Source organism: Micromys minutus, assembly GCF_963924665.1.
Source record: "Micromys minutus genome assembly, chromosome: 9".
NCBI lineage: Eukaryota > Metazoa > Chordata > Mammalia > Rodentia > Muridae > Micromys > Micromys minutus.
Window position 1 is genome coordinate 27,699,763 of NC_137978.1, and position 16,792 is coordinate 27,716,554.

Sequence of the window (16,792 nt, forward strand, 5' to 3'; positions counted from 1 at the left end):
CAAATATGTCTTTTATTGTGACCCAGAGCCATGGCAATTTTGGATGCAGAGCTACAACTGAGGGGAATGAAGAAGACATTTAGCTTTTTTTTTTTTTTAAGCTTCCGAATATATTTTCTTCCACAATCCATTTTCTCAATTTAAAACATCAGGGTTTTCTTAGAATCTTATGATTCTCAGGACTGAATCACACTTCTACTCCCCAAAGCATTTTATGAATGGTCATCTCTCATCTTTTTTCTTTTGTACTATGAATGTCTTTCCCAATCATTCCATTCTAAGTGACTTTGGGATATTTTTCTATCAGAGATCAAATCACTATTTAACATGAATCCTAACATTTGTGTTTTTAAGAAAGCTTTTGTTTCACTATACATCTTAGAGTTTTATTTCCTTTATAACTTATTTTTTAATATCTATGTCTATATATGCAGTTATATTTATGAGCCTAAGTATATTTCACGATTCTTCCATGGTTCTGCACTGTGAAAATAATGACCACACACAGATTCACTTCATATTTTCTCTATTTACAATTTATTACATGATTACAATCATTGTTAACAAAAAAATTATGCTCTAAAATACCTAAGGAACTGATAGTAATTCTCATGTCTGACATGATAAACTTGTTCACATTCAGAATAAATTCCTGACACAGACATATTTCAAAAATAGATGCTAGAGAGTAAATAAATACTTCCAATAAACTTATAGAAGCTTATTTAAAATATACTAAGTCATAGTGGGTAAAATTTACATATAGCTCACTGGGTTAAAAGATTAATGTAGAGCAAAGAACATGTATATCTAATTCATTGATTATAACAAATGTCTATAGATATTTTTAATTATAAGTTTGAGTAAATTCACGGGCTGTGCTTTTAAAGTAGACTCTACAGTAATATGGAGTCATAACTCAGCAGAGAAAAACTGATAATTGGGGAGTTAGTGGAGGCACTTTAATAGATCCATTTCACCCAACAAGCTGGTTATTTTGGGTCTATGCTGAATCCAGTGCAAAATATGAAAATACTATTAAGATCAAAACCTCAGGTGACAGTAGATGCTGGTGAGGATGTGAAGAAAGAGGAACACTCCTCGACTATTGATTAGATTTAAGCTGGTACAAACACTCTGGAAATACGACTAGTGGTTCCTAAGAAAATTGAACATAGTACTACTTGAGGACCCAGCTATACCACTCCTGGGCATGTACCCAAAAGATGCTCCAACATACAATAAGAACACACACTCCACCATGTTCAACTTTTCATTAGATGACTCAAAACTTTGGTGGGACTTATTTCTACCTTCAAAGAACTTTACCCTCATAAATAGTTTATCTATACATTCATCAGTTTGATGACATAATTTACTTAAAACAAAGCTTCCCAGAAATTAGGTGAAATTGGACAGCTGTGGAAACCCAAAATGAAACTCACTAGTATCCGAGCAGGCAGAATTCCACCTTCGTAAGCACTAGAATAAAAGTTATCAAAAAGCGTGTTTTTCTGTGGTGCTGGTGGATTTTTAGAAGGTGCTGCCTGGGAGGAGGGTGCCTCATCTTTAGATCTCTCCAAATCTAAGAAAGAAGGGAAAGCATCGTTGGTTGTGATTGAAATCACTTAGCCTCTGCATGCCATTAGTGTTCTACAGCCTGCATGTCTTATGCATCACCACAAACACACAGAAAATACCTATTCAAAATCACAACTTCTATCTATATATTAGTTGCATTTTTCATAAGGCACTGGATATCTAGTTGCATATGGCCCATGATTCTGGAATAAACGGTAATCTCCTCTGTCTGCCTTGAAAGCTGTGCATTTAGGTGTTGGAGTCAAGACATAATACAGTACCAATCTTTTAGCCTACTGCATGAATTTTGACTGCACAACTTTGGAAACTGTAAATTAATGGCAGACTCTGCACTTCATAACACTCCCTTCACTGCACTTCTGTTAGAGCCCTCGGCTCTCCCGCCCTGAGCTGAGAGCTCACACCTAAGATCATAGTGTCTAGGGCTCTCGTATGGCTAAGTTATGCTGGACCTTAAGACCTGCAGAAAGAAAAGCATGATAGCACATGCCTTTATTCCCAGATCTCAGAAGCAGAGCCAAGAGGACCTCTGTGAGTTTGAGGTCTGCCTCTTCTACAAAGGAATTTAAGAACAGCCAGGGCTTTTACACAGAGAAAACACAATTTGGTATTAAATTGCCAATCTATGTATTATACAGATATAAGTTAATATTCAACTTATCAAATTAAGTGACATATCCTTAATTTATTAATTGATTTCATTTCTGAGATTTACCTCTTGCATAATCCCAGGGCCATTGGAAAGGGGCACCAAAAATTGGAGGCACTTTCCTACAATGGGATACTATCTATACGTACAGGTGAAGTTTTCCTTCACATGGTTAGGTAAATTCTTTATTGTCGTTTGTTAGAATTCATATTCTCAGTGGTAAATGATTCTACCTTTGAAGCTATTGTAGTAGATCAAATATACACACCTGTCATGCCTCCATCCGGAAGAGGAGCAGCAGGATTTCTCAGCACTACATCATTGCCAGGGGTGCATGACTTCCCACCTGGGGAGCTGCTGAGTCCATGTTCTCTTTCCCTTATGTTCCCGATCTCTGATGGAGTATCCAGAAAACATGAGGGCTTCACTCCACTTGGGTAAAAGAGTGATGTTTCATACTGAAATAAAACCACATCCTCTCCAAATATTTCTGGAGAGTTTTGGATCATAAATTCTACCAGAGCAATCTGTGACAAACAGGGAAAAACAGAGGGTTTCTGTCATTTTGCATGGGTTCAATTCACATTTAATTATGAGTCTTGGCAGCTAAGAATATGTAGTTCAAAACTGTGAAAAAATGTCAGCGTTTACACATTTACTGGGGGATTTTTGATAGATGTTTCTGAAATAAGATGTTCAAGTGTGATCATCACAGCTCAGTATTATGTAAGAGGATGATTTCCAGTTTTCACATGGTGATGGCTACTATGTGGTACACACTGTCCACCTGAGTAACTGTGGTTGCCTGTGACACGTTCATGGCTGTGCATATTTCTAAGGATGCTATTAGAAAGGCACAACTAAAGAGGGAAGATGAACTCTGATGTGGGCACCATGCTACTGAATGTTCCCATGGCCTGACTAAAAAGCAAGGGTCAGGCAAACCCTTCTGAGCAGTAACGTTCACTTGTCTCTGATGGCTCAGTGCACATGCAAAAGTAACAGCTTGATTCTCAGGTTTATTATGTTGTGAGGCATTTGAAACAATGCCTATTTGGAAGAAATTGGATAGTTATGGATCTTCAATTGCAAGTTCTTTGGAACACTATCTTTTTCTTCTGGTATTTGATCCTATACAGTATGAGGAATATTTTTTTCTCAGTTTGGGTTTCCTCCAATATATTCTGGACAGGTCCAGGGGCAGTTGGTCAATTCATAATGAATCAGAAACTCAAATACTGAGAGTCAAAATAACCATTTGATTTCAATACTGTAGGAAGCCTTTGGCGCCAATAGATGACCCCAGCTTCCCGCCCATTGTTCAGCCTGCAAAAACCTTTCCCCTCATGTTGCTTGTCAACCACATAAGTCACAGCCCAATCTCAGGGCACGTGATTGAGCTACAGGAGGATGCACCAATCAGGTAGCAACACAAGTCTCTTAGGCATTTATAAGCAGTGCATTTCTCCCCCACGTGAGGAGATTGTGAGAGATAGTGGAGAGCTTGCGGGAGACACCACGTGGAGAGATGGCAGAGAGATACCACGTGGAGAGAGACCCGATAGGAGAGATTGCGGGAGATCCCATGTGGAGAGAGACTCGGTAAAAGAGATTGCAGAGAGATCCCACGTGGAGAGAGACTGGGCAGAGAGATCGCACGTGGGAGACTGCACGTGAGAGGTCGCCTATACAGTAGACCCCGGTAGGGAGTCCCCAGCTCAGAGAGAAGTTTCCTGCTCAAGAAGTCCCCTGCTCAGAGTGCTGTACAATAAAGGTTGTCCTCAGAAGAATCCAGTTGTTGCATGCCTGTTCCTATCGGCGGGAACCGTGGGCGCGCGACAAGTGGTGCCGAAACCCGGGAGTGCCAAGGGGAACCTTCAGGCTGCTGAACTAGATTCAGAACTGTGGAAGAATTAAAAGGTAAGTTCTGAGAGACTTGTCACTTTTTAGTTTTTACGGGGTGCGAAAAGAACATGCCAAAAACTTAGGCATGTCTCTTCTTGGATTTTCTCCGACAGTAGAAGGAGTATTGCTTGCGTTTGTGGTAATTGTTATAACATTACTGTTGTGGAAGTTATCTAGACGAAAAGTTAGCACGCAGCACCTAGAGAGTGGGTCAGAAACAGAACGTGATAAAGAAAAAGACAAGGGAGGTAGTCTCCGAGAGACATGTTCAAAACAAGTCAGAATCGGAGAGGTGGCAGTGGAAAAACCGCCGGGAAAAGAGAGGATCTCGTCCGGGGAAACAGAGTACAAGTTTCCCGGAGAGAATGCTTTGTATCCGTTAAAGGAAAAGGCCGTAGAGCTGGCAGAAAAAGGATCACAAACTGAATTTCAATTTGAGGAAATTTTAGAAAAACAAGAGACAAAAGAATTTGGTGCAGAGCAGTTTCAGGGGAAACAAAAGACATTAACAAAACAAAAGGCAGCCTCTGCCTTTAAACCTCTCCCTCTGTTTGGCTTAGTATGCTTTAGGAAAAATGTTGGGTCTGTGTATGGATAGCCCCTGCTCCCTGAGCTTTTTGAGGCATTGCACCAGGATCGGGTGTCCTACACTAAGGCAGGATTTGCACCCTGCAGGGCTTGTTCCCATTGCACGCAGGAAGGTGCCTTACCCAAAAAAATTATTACTGATCATGGTCTTGAACCCTAAAAGTCCAACAAGAGCCTGATGGTTGATCGGCCATGTTTTATGTTTTTTATTTAAGAGAAAAGGGAGAAATGTAGGAAGCCGTTGGCACCAATAGATGGCGCCAGCTTCCCGCCCATTGTTCAGCCTGCAAAAACCTTTCCCCTCATGTTGCTTGGCAACCACATAAGTCACAGCCCAATATCAGGGCACGTGATTGATCTACAGGAGGATGCACCAATCAGGTAGCAACACAAGTCTCTTAGGCATTTATAAGGAGTGCATTTCTCCCCCACGTGAGGAGATTGCGAGAGATAGTGGAGAGATTGCAGGAGATACCATGTGGAGAGATGGCAGAGAGATACCACGTGGAGAGAGACTCGGTAAAAGAGATTGCAGAGAGATCCCACATGGAGAGAGACTAGGCAGAGAGATCGCACGTGGGAGACTGCACGTGAGAGGTCGCCTATACAGTAGACCCCGGTACGAAGTCCCCGGCTCAGAGAGAAGTTTCCTGCTCAAGAAGTCCCTTGTTCAGAGTGCTGTACAATAAAGGTTGTCTGCAGAAGAATCCGGTTGTTGCAAGCCTATACCTATCGGCGGGAAGCATGGGCGCGTGACACAATACTGTGTAAGTTTTGGTATTTTATTATAGCATTTGAAAGGCAGCTACTATAGAAAGGTAAACTCTAAACAAATTGTAACCAGCATCAAGAGGTCAAGGGTTTATGTAATCACACTATCAGGAGTCCTAACAATCATATCTGATAAAAACAATCCAAATTTTATTGCCTTGATTTTCTTGGAAAGCCCACTTTGAAAACAAGTAGAATTTTACACATTCCTCACTGATTATATCAGATCTTGATTGCTAACCTATTTCCCAGGATTATTATCGCATTTCACAGTATCTGTTCTCACTGGGATAGTGTAAGGATATTATAACCACAATGACAAAGACTGGGTCACTAGGCTCAAATGCCCATGGATCTTTAACTCTCTTAAAATGCACCAATGATTCTTCTGCTTCAGAAGGACACCATTTAAAGGTGTTCTTCTCTTACAAAATAAAACAACACTAAACCAAAAGCAATCAACAACAACAACAAAATAACACAGACTCTCAGGATAATCCTGTATTCCTGTCTCCTTGTATAGGCTTATCAAAGCTAGGCTTAAAGTTAATTTCTAATTACCTTTCTTGTGATATCATTTGTCAGTCCATTGTGGTAGCTGGGAAGGCATAAGATATATGGTGCAATGGCCATAGACAGACTATAAGATGACATCTTAGTAACACACAAATTTTTTTCAATTTCGTATAATATTCTAAAAAGTTGTATCAGAAGAGCTGCATTTGATGGTGGTAGTTTTTCTAAAAGACTGAACAAAGAGACAGTTATTTTAAAACAAGTTTACTCAATTTGTAAATATGAAAAAAGGGGGACTGAGTAACTGTATATTCTATATGGACCTCCATGAATAAAATGAAAGTAAGAATGTATGTTCAAAATATTGCTTGAAATATTTACCTAGATTCAGGAGCAAAATGAAGAATTTAACAGGCATACAAAGCTAAGATTATAAGCATGGTCCACGGTGACTCCCCAAGTCACACTTCTGTTTGAAAATGCCTCCCATGTTTGTGAACAAATGAAACCCTTTGCTGTCAATTAGTATTTTGGTGAATATTTCTGTAATATATAATCTCTAATGTGTGTAAGGAAATATTACTTCATTTCATTGATGTTGTTCACACAATTTGCTTGTCATTACCTCTGCACTGCTGCTATTTTCTCCTTGTCATTGTCCTTTTGGTTTATTTCAAGCCATTCGTCATTTAACTTAGAAGTGAGCAGACTCCCTTTGATCTTTACAAGAAATTCCTTATATAGAGAGAAAACATATTTTGCAGAAAATATAAATTATGGAGATTACTCAAAACATAGTCAACTCTAAAATTTAGGTCAGATATAACTTGCTTCACAGCTCTTAAACTTTCTCCTATTTAAAACATTGACCTATATCTAGGTCCAGTAAGTTTCCATTCAAAAGTAAAAAACAAAGAGCAGAATTTTAGAAGTTCCTCGATTACAGAAAAATCTCTAGCTCTACATGTCTCTCATGAACAGCTGAGCAAAGTAGGACTCATAAGAGATCAATACATCAGACCAAATACTATTTTCAAATGACAGGAATATACAGCATGGTGATGTAGATCATAGTAAATTACTATCTGATTTCTGAGGTGTAGAAAATCATGTTTATTACCGGAAGCATGGGATTCCATGAGGTCATGGCTCTTAGACAAGGTCCTATCACTGTTTTTCTGAACAGACATGATTCCCAGCTCTGTTGCAAAAATACGCTAATACTTATAGATGATGTAGCCTTTACCTATACCTCAAAGAAGGTTCTCGTGGCAGTGGGTGAAGACTGTTACAGAAAACCACAGCTATTCAAGATATAGAGAAAGGAAATATCCTCTGGTTCTAAGCCACACTGAGTACATATTACACACTAACTACTCATCCTTGGGCTCCAAAAATTGGTTAAAAGAGTCAAAAAGATTATACACTAGAGGATCAACAAATTGGCTTTGAAATTGGGCCTCCTAGAAATGTGTGGGAGGCTTTACTTTTATAGTCCAGCAATACAATATGCTTGTTAAAACAATTTTTAAACAAAATATCATCCATGTTAGCAGCAGTAACGGGTTGGATGAAATGTTGGGATTGAATTTAAATTTCAATTGAATAACAATATCATTCATGGTGCTGAAGATATGGCAGAGTGATTAAGAACACCTGTTTCAGTCATGAGAACCTGCATTTGGGGACCAATGTTTTGTGAGACAAAGATAAGCAGATCATGAGATCATATCTGTCAGTATGGCAAAGAGACACCTGAAGGAGTCACTTAGTGTATACTGAGGAAGAGAAATCTCTCTCTCAGGAAAAAGGAGAAAGTGACAGAGAATGAAGAACATTGGTAATCAAATGCATTTGACTAGGCATATGTAACAGGTGACTCCCATATGCATGTATGAAGTGACCCTCCACACGGCCTCATGATAAAAGTCAAATGAAAAGATACTTAGTTACATTACTGCTCATTCTGGCTGGATTTTTGTTTGGATCCCCTTCCCTTATGTTGGGAACAGCAGAGGAATCTTTGAGCTTACTAGATGTCTCTTTCACACATCTACTATCACTCAAGGGAATGCATGATGAAGAAGACTATTCATGTAGACCCAGAGGCATCTTGAGGGTGAACAATGCAAGGATGTCCCCTACCTTTAAGATCCATGCCACATCATGCACCGATTTATTCCTTATATCCACTGCTCTTCCAGAATCCAAATCTCCCTTTAGAGTTTCAAATGATTTGTAATCGGGAGGTATTATAAAAATTCCCTCTGTCTTTGTCCCTTCTGTTTTTATAACAGACAGTATGTCCTGAGAGGAAGAAAGGAAAATACCTGTCACACTTCCTGCAGCACAGAGTACTGTACGCTCCTTGAGAACTAGAGCAATGGTGTGCAAGGGTGAAGCATGAGGGATGGCACAGACAGAGAGGACCTGGAACTGGGGTCGTGCCTCAATCTTCTGTTGTACACATCCCACCCTTAGTTTAACCCTGAGATCAGGCAACGTTTCATTTTATCCAAAATTTTCCCCAGCAAATCTGATAAACCATGAGACCTACCAAAATTGATGTGGGAAATTTGCCTTCACAACAAATTGAACTCAGTTCATGACCAAAAAGTTTTCCTCTCTCATTAAATCTTGGGACAGTGCATACTTCGTCCTTGTCGGGCACAGAACCCCTGTGGCAACATGATGTTATTACACAAGGTCTTTCCTTTGTATCTGAAGAGAAGATGAGATCATTACAGGAATAGTGTAATTTATACAGCTCTTTAAAAAAAAACACTTTAATACACAACAAAGATACATGCACCACAATGTTCATAGCAGCTCTATTTATAATAGCCAGAAGCTGGAAAGAACCCAGATGTCCTTCAGTAGATGAATGGATACAAAAATTGTGGTACATTTACACAATGGAGTACTACTCAGCCACCAGAAACAATGACTTAACCAAATTCTTAAGAAAATGGCTGCATCTAGAGAATATCATCCTGAGTAAGATAACCCAGTCAAAAAAGAACAGACATAACATGCAGTCACTGATAGTGGGATGCTAACCCCAGAGGCTCGCACTGCCCCAGAAATAACTCACAGACTGTGTGAAGTCCATGAAAAATGAAAATAAAACAAAACAACAACAAAAAAAAATGTTTTGCTCAATCCTTAGCCACCAAGAACACATTGACAAATCCCGGGTTACACCCCGTATTACATGTCTTGTTTGCTCATTGTAAAAAAAAAAAAAATCTTTACACACCAAGAAAACTTTGACTATTTCCAGGTTACATCCTGTTTCACATGTACTTTATGCTCATTGTAACTAGTAAGATATTAATCACACTATCAAATCTTTAAGAAAAAAAAACCAAGTACTGACAATATGTATTGTATACTTTTATGCAAAAATGCTTAAAATCTGTACATTTATCTTTGTTTTTCCAAATAAAGTTGTAAAAAATTTAAAAAAACAAATTTCCATTGCATAGTATCCCTGTTTTCCTGGGTTAGTCATCCTGTAGTGTCTGTATCTCCTCTTTCCCTATGCTCTACACTGTTATTAATTTTAGAGATGTATATATGTTATGGTTTTGAAAAATAAGAACTTAAAATATAAACGGGATAAGTAGGAGTAAATGGGGAAATCATGAAATTGTGCTAAGGAGACCAAAGATGTGCGAACACACTCTTATGTGCAAATAGTGTTTTGTTATAACAGCTGATATTGTCTCTGGAACAAATGGAATTTTCTTCCTATAATCAAGGTTAGTCTTGATATCAGAATATAGAGATCTCAAGCTGGACATGGGGGCTATTGTTTTGTTTTTGGTATGTTTTCTATAGCACTCCTCCCACACACGAAAAAGACACCATGCACGGATATTTTATGCAAAATTGCAATGGGAACGGAAGTGGTTCTTGAAGGAATAATGTGCAGGACTCACTTTTCCGCTGGCTTTTCGATGAGTCTCTGGGCTTTAAGATGAATTGCCCCTGTGTCTCCGAGTTTAGTTTTTTCACAAGCAGCCCAGGCAAGGTGGGAAAAGCTGTGCAAATGCTCGAGTTTGATTTATTCAAAGTATTTTGAACTCTGGTCATTATATCACACAGATATTCGTAGCCTATAAGGAGAAAATAAGAATATGAATTGAAACTAATAGTGATGAGTGTGAGCAACCCTTCCAAGGGGATTTAGTATGAACTGCTGTACTTTGTATCTATTCTTCTTCTGAATAATATAGACTGTACTCCCCAAGCAGTAAGAGACTTACATGGATATTGTGATAAAGTATGTTTAAGCTTAGAATTCTAAAATTGAGAAAAATTTCAACTCGTCATTTTATTAATCCAACCAGAGCACTTTGTATTGCAGACTTTTTCTGTGTTCTACTCTGATAGTGTTAAGACCTGTCTGTCAGAGTCTTGATGTCTAAGATTTTTACATTATAAGAAATGGACTTATGTAGCTTTATATTAATCAATTTAAATATTTCCTGCTGTAGATATCTATCTATCTATCTATCTACCTTTTCATATGGTTTGGAAGTTGGCATTGTATAAACAATTCTATTAACCATACCAAGCAATCTCTGTCTGGAATTTTTTTTTAGTCTTCCATGGAACATTTTAATTATAATTTAAATACTGAAGCTCAAGAAATCAGAAACAAGCATATATGTGTAACAAAATAATACAACCAATGCCAAATATAAAACACCAGAGAATCGTGTAATACACAGACTACTGTTTAAGAAAACCCCAACTTTAAAAATCATTCCAGCATATAAAACAATAGAAACATTAGGGTCTTATTATTTGCCTTAATGGAATTTTACCTAGGCTTTGAAATACTTTCAACCTATTAAAAATGTGACAGAAATCAATTTATACCCAGCACTTTCACAATTTTAGGTCTTTCAGAGCCTAAGAGGTAACAAGTAAACAGAAGGAGTTTCTGCTTTTAGGAAGATACTTTCATGAGCAATAATTGAAATAAAAAGGTTTTGTCTATGGGAATGTAATAGCTGATAATATTTTCTTTATTTTATTTTATTAAACTTTATTTTAAAAAACAAAGGTAAAAGAAAAAATTTTAAACATTTTTGCATAAATGTATACAAATACAATTGTGTCAGTGCTTGGCTTTTTTTTTTTTTTTTTTTTTTTTCTTTTTTTAAGGTTTGATACTCTGCATTAAGGTCTTACTAGTTACAATGAGCAAAAAGCACATGTAAAACAGGGTGTAACCCAAAATTAGTCAACGTGTTCTTGGTGTGTAAGGATTGAGCATGACAGGTTTTTTTTTTTTTTTGTTTTCTTTTCTTTTATTTTTTTCTTACACTTCACACAGTCTGTGAGTTGTTTCTGGGGCAGTCCGAGCCTCTGGGGTTAGCATCCCACTATCAGTGACTGCATATTATGTCTGTTCTTCTGTGACTGGGTTATCTCACTCAGGATGATATTCTCTAGATGCAGCCATTTTCTTAAGAATTTGGTTAAGTCATTGTTTCTGATGGCTGAGTAGTACTCCATTGTGTAAATGTACCACAATTTTTGTATCCAATCATCTACTGAAGGACATCTGGGTTCTATTTGGTCTATTTCTGCCCTAATTTTGATTATATCTTGCCGTCTACTCTTCTTGGGTGTATCTGCTTCCTTTTGTTCTAGAGCTTTTAGCTGTGCTGTCAAGTTGCTGATGTATGCTCTCTCCAGTTTCTTTTTGGAAGCACTTAGGGCTATGAGTTTTCCTTTCAGTACTGCTTTCATTGCATCCCATATAGGCTTGAGTATATTGTGTTTTCGTTTTCATTGAATTCTAGAAAGTCCTTAATTTCTTTGTTTATTTCTTCTTTGACCCTGCTATCTTTTAACAGAGCGTTGTTTAGTTTCCATGTGTATGTGGGCTTTTTGTTGTCTTTGTTGTTGTTAAAGACCAGCCCTTCTGTCTGGCATTTTTTCTCTTATGATGATGGCTACACTTATAAAGAGTCCATTTCTTTTAACATTATGAGGACAGTGTTTATTGGAATCAGGGAAATGGAATGGCCCCTGTTCCTGCCACTGCTGTTTTCCTTGACAAGGGTCAGGTTGATGCTGTATGCTGTGAAAACACATGAGGCCTTCTGGACTCACAATATCATTTATGATTCTAGTTGGGGATATGAAACTGGGAGAATGTGGCCAATAATAAGGCAGGATGAAGTTGAGTATATAGACAACATTTTTCAGCACAATATATACATTATAATCCGAGAATTAAGTAGAGTCAGCAGAGGAAAGTGTACAACTCCCAATCTAGATGAGATTAAACATGTTTCTCCATAGAGGCCTATGAACAAGAATAGTTGAAGTAAACTCTTTCCTTTCTGCTACTACTACGGAGGGCATAAAAACACATTCAAAGAATAATTCAGTATCTTTAAGGAAACTGCTGTCACAAGACTGTGTGTGTGTGTGTGTGTGTGTGTGTGTGTGTGTGTGTGTGTGTGTGTTTGCTTGTGTGTGAAGATTTCTCATAAGAGCAAGAATAATTCCTTTCCCACTATACCATTTTTAGACTGTTTTGAGAAATAGTGACTCTGGGCCAGAATTACAATTAAACAAATTGGAATTAAATCCACGTATTGATATGCTCTCTCCTGTTTTCAGCTATTTATTCTCTAATGAAATATTAGCAAGTATTTCCTGTGTTGTGTATGTGGTTTTTCAGGAAATATGAAATGTTGGATTTTCCACTTCTGATGAACCACCTATATGATGAAAGTCTTGGTTTACATTTTCTTCTGACACAGAACGTCAGTGCTACAATCACAGCAAGATTTACATCAACATTGAGATGAAAGGACTCCAGGCTCCTCCAAAAGATCAATACGGACATTTCTAGACATGAGGGACGCACACTTGAGTATGGCCTGTGGTTTGAAATACACATTCAAAATGCTGCTGAGAAACCAACAAATGACTTAAGTTCTGGGGATTTTTGAAGCATCCATAATGTACAAACCCCTGCAGATGTTAGAATTAAAATATTTATCAAGGTGAAACATTTTACTTAAGTTTACTTTAGACTGTGCCACTCAGCATTTGTCTTTTCACTGCCTTGAGTACTGCTGTTGTGTCCACCATATAAAGAGTGAAAGACAAGATGACTTTGGCACATGCTTGTATTTTCAATGATCATTGGATTAGATCAGTGAGGGCCAAGAGTTACTTACCTGCCTGACTCAATAACAGTACACTCTTGCATAAAGGAAAATAAAGTCAAGTATGGGCATTGAGTATACCCAGTTTATCTAGTGTATTAAAATCCTGAAAATAACTACTGAAGAAAAGTAAAAGTAGTCCAGTTTCATTTTCCTTCAAATAATCAAGTATATCCCCAACGGGTTCTTTTCATGGTACATGAAAATACTCATTAAAAATGTTCTTTGATCTCCAAAGACATTGTTACTTTCCGTTGTCCGAAGGTCACTTTATGCGTGAAAACTTCACCTTTTCATTAGCTTCTAAAATATCATCTTTGAAAGCACATTTTATGATTTCAGAATTTGAAATCTTATGCAAATGCTTCTGATTATTTTATTATTATTATTTATTTAGTAATAATTTAGTTGGTGAGAAAAAAAGGCTACAGAAGGAATACTATTCAGTCATGAAGTCTCAAAATATCTTAATATGATCTCTCAGTCTGTGGGGAAATGCTGGACATGAGGAGATGTGGACTGTATATTTCACACGGATTCAGAGATATGGCTTCATTACCATTTTCATTACAAATCAGGATCTACATAGTTTGGAACAAAAAGAATATTTTTTAAATTGTTCGTATTTCTTACTGGTTATGAGAAATCTTCACACACAGAAGTAAATGTCTTGTGGCCCTATTTTTCTTAAGACATTGAATTGTTCTTTGAATGATTTTCATTTTAATTGTAGACTTATTTTTCTGGAAACTATTTTGCTCCAATATATATTTTTGTACCATATTGAGCCTCATACCTGATGCCTGACCAGAGAATTTGATCCTTGAAACTGATGGAGATAAGCTATCACATGGGTATTGAGAATCACTGAAATATTTCTTTGACTAGTAGCATTTTCTGTAATGATTTTCAAATGATATTTTTCCACAACAATACATCTAGAGTTCTGTTTTCTTTCTCTTTTTAGAAAAATTGTTTCTCAAATGAAAAAAATGAAAATTTCAGTTATTTTTGTCAGACCTCACACTCTTTATGATGACATGTTATCATGTATGTGAAGACTATACTAAAGTTATTAATTATGAATGTAATAAAATAAATGTTTAGTTATTTTGTTTTAGTGTGTATTTAAATTTAAGACTAAATAGTGGAAAAACTTTGAGATATCAGGGTTAGACCACTGAACTCAGCTAGTCTTTCCTGAGATTCCTCTGTTATTTACCTTGGAGTGGTATTGGAGCTTCCTTCTGTCCAGGACAGAACCACAGTTGGAAATCTTCAATGTTCTAGGAGCAAAAAGAACAATTTCTCACAAATAGTTTGACAGTAGAGTGTTGACAAAGGTAGTGATTATTTTTAATTACACTTTCAAGCTTTCTAGCAAGAAAATTATTAGTGCCTGTATTAATGACATGTCTTCTGAACACAGGATTGAGTCATCAGAACTGATTTCAAAGAGAAACCCTTGTATAGTTGCCTTCCCTCTAGAGGGAACCTTGGCATGTTGATCCACAGTAGAAGAAAATACTCCATTCAGACATCAACACTAACCAAGGCCAATCTTATTACAAAATTACTCATAGGTCTTTCCAGTCTGGCAGTCCAGTAGTGAATGTTGACTTGACATGAGCACACACCTAGTACCCAGATAGCCATATACTCACAGTGATTATGATGACTTGATAAAGGAACATTTGAAACATATGGTTAATTTGGCAACAGTTAGGGAAAAAATGAACAACCAGAAAAAAAAATAGAGAGAGAGAATGAGGCTTTGAGGATGCCGAGGAGCACACACAGCCTTTGACTTTCATGCATAGATAGCCAGTCTATGGAGAGGACAAAGATGTGTCTAGCCGGAAAAAAAAAAAAGAAAAAGAAAAGAAAAGAACAGAACAGAAAAATATACCAGATACCAAAAACAATTTCCACAACATAATTACTTCACATAGAGTTATGGATCCATTTGAAACAATCATATAAAAAGAACATTCTATTGAAATAGTCAAAACCTCCAGAATTGACTACAATGATAATATGCTCTAATTGGAGTTATCACTAATTGAACTTTCTTGTTGATTCATGATTAAAACCAAGGAATTGTCCCTTAGAGTTCTTATGTATTACACTAGGTCACTAAAACCTACTGAAGCAGACACTCATACCTCCACCCACCCAAACATGCAAAGAGAGGAATGAGTGAGACAGAAGAGAGACTGAGACAGAGAAACAGACTGACACTCAGAGAGACATACAACTCACAGGCAGTGATAGAGCAAAACATACTCACACACACACACACACACACACACACACACACAAGATAGAGAGAGATAAAGACAGACAGATAGACAGACACACACACAAAATCACACACAGAGACACACACACACACACACACACAAGATAGAGAGAGAAAAAGACAGACAGATAGATAGAGAGAGAGGGAGGGAGGGAGGGAGGGAGGGAGGGAGGGAGGGAGGGAGGGAGAGGGAGGGAGGGAGAAACAGACAGACAGAGAGGGAGAGAAGAACAAAGATCTTGTTGGCTTTAAGACTGGCATACTTTAAACCATGTGTGTGCATAGGACCAATGAGTCTTACTTTATTACAATGTCTTAGTTGTCTAATGATAGTAATAGTATAGCTTAATACCATTGGGCTTTGAGTTTCATTTCTATAGAAACTTATACAAATATGTCAGGAAAAAAATCCCTGTCGAGACTATATTTTATCTTAAATGCCTTTAGTTCCAAAAGCAGAAGATTTAAAAATAAGATTTGTAAGTGTATCATAATCAAGTTTCGTGTGTATTATTTATATGCTTACACATTTGCACATATGTTGATCTTAAAAGTAAAATTCAATTCTAATTCAAAGTAACTTGAAAATAACTTACAGGCATTTGTATCATTGGTAGCAATTTCTCAATTATGTCATTTACTGTATCGATGTTTCTTGCAGCTACACGTAAAGGCTATGAAAGATATAGGGAAGAAGGGTTTAAAATAACTTTGAAGCTCATTATTACAAAGTTAGTTATTGTCTAATATTACTTACAATCTACAATCTGAAATCACAACTCTAATATAGAACAAACATCTTATTTTCTTCCCTTGAGATAACTCTGGAAGACTGCCATTCTAAAATAATCAGCACAAAATTAACTGCGTGTGTACTTGGTATTCAAACATAACGGTAACATGTGGTGTATGATGAAGGATGACTTGGCATGAGTGCAGGAGCTCAGTGCTCTAATTTTTCTTTCATTATAGCAGTGGAATGGCAGGGAGGAGGTTTGGTGAAAATAGGGCACAGCCCTTGCTTCCTATCTAGACTTCCAATATTTGACAGCCTTACTTTCATGTACAGCATGTGCACAGTTCTAGAGAAATCAGGATAAATAGCAGCAGCAATTAAAAAAGAAAACAAAATAAAAAACAAACAAAATGAAAATTAATAAGACAAAACAAACAAAAGTTGAGTGAGGACTCTATGTCCTTCTTTGTGTATAGTTAGATTATAGGTATTCAGTACAGAACTCTGTAATGGCGATA